General features: G+C 39.9%; 1 protein-coding gene across 5 annotated transcripts in view; it reads left to right on the top strand.

The window, feature by feature from the left end:
* The window catches only part of exoc7 (exocyst complex component 7), a 24,316-nt gene that overhangs the window by 9,190 nt on the left and 13,679 nt on the right, over window positions 1-1,447 (top strand). The gene's annotated exons all lie outside the window — the stretch shown is intronic.

A 1,447-nucleotide genomic window follows, 5' to 3' on the forward strand; every position in this document is an offset into this window, starting at 1 on the left:
TATATGTATTAGCTCAGCGCTACACATTCTCCTCTCGTCACTGAGGTCCTCCATCCACATGACAGAGAGGGGAACACAAAAAATGACTCAGCTGTAACTGAAAATATGGATGGAGGACCTCAGTTTAGCTTGTTAGTTTGTTGTGCTAGCACCGAGCTAATACACATAAGGCTAAAATGTTGACGTGTTCAATACTTATTTTACCCGCTGTATATGAGCAAATCTGCTCTTTTGACTCAAAATATGATTTTAAAAGAACAATAAAACACTCTAATTTGGCAACCTTGCATTACAGCAGTGGTTCCATGTAAACGGGTGATTTTTTTTCCTGTATTCACCCCAGTAAACATTAGCATTTTCAGAGACCGGTCTCATGTAAACCGGGCCTCAGAAGCTTCATTAAACCAGTCAGATATTAAACCTGGCTCGCTCACAGCTCAGGTTTGGGTCCGGTCCAGGTGAGACCTTGTCGGAGCCGCCGCCGTGACCTGATGCTAACGTGCTAACCTTTACAGCTTCGCGCGATGCGCCTGTGAGTGAACGGCAGCCGTGAATGTGCCACCTGCTCACTAACCGAAGGCACTCGGGCCCTGTTCACACCTGGTGGGCGTTCACACCTGGACGTTAAATCAGGCTCTGAAAACAGATTACAGACGTCTGAACTGTTTTTATTCTGACATCAACACACTTCTGAGTCATTTTTAGACCCATGGTTGTAAATTTATTAAAAACCTTAAAGTGCCTGTGACGTGTATATCCTTCAGATACAGAAAGTTAAATAAAATAACTTTATATTTAAGAAACTTTGCATAATACACATGATTTTATCATTTTGTCACATAAATTGCATTTTTTTTTTGAACTTGGCTCAGCCAAAGTGAAACAGGAAATGACATCAAAGGGGAACTCTTTAAGAAAGACAACTCTGGTCTCTATTGAAAGAATATTTAAATTTTAACTGTTCTTCATCTCTCTAATGGTGACTCAAAATAATCTAAAGAAACATCAGATTCTTCTCTACAGTCTGCCTTATCGTAGCAACGCTCTGTTTTACATTCAGACATTCCCCTTTGACATCACTTCCTGTTTTTTCACATGCCAATATCTCAACAGTTGTTCATCTCAGCGGCGTGAAATTTGTTTTGCAACATGTTATTAATAGGGCTGTGTATTGGCAAGAATTTGGCGATACGATACATATCATAACAGAGGGGTCATGATACGATATATCCCGATATATTTCGATACTGTAAACAAGGCGATATATTGCGATTTTTTTTTTTGTCCAAAAATTCTATTAAATAAAAACCTCTTACTGAAAAAAAAAAAGAAAAGCCAATGTTTACTCACAATGCTAATGCTACCCTTACTTTCTGGCGCTCAAGAGGTAGAGGAGCCAAATGGCTGGCTCACTGCTGCCAACTAGTGGTCAGAGGCTGAACTACAA

The sequence above is a fragment of the Austrofundulus limnaeus genome, unplaced genomic scaffold (assembly GCF_001266775.1).
Source record: "Austrofundulus limnaeus strain Quisiro unplaced genomic scaffold, Austrofundulus_limnaeus-1.0 Scaffold119, whole genome shotgun sequence".
In the NCBI taxonomy this organism is placed as follows: domain Eukaryota; kingdom Metazoa; phylum Chordata; class Actinopteri; order Cyprinodontiformes; family Rivulidae; genus Austrofundulus; species Austrofundulus limnaeus.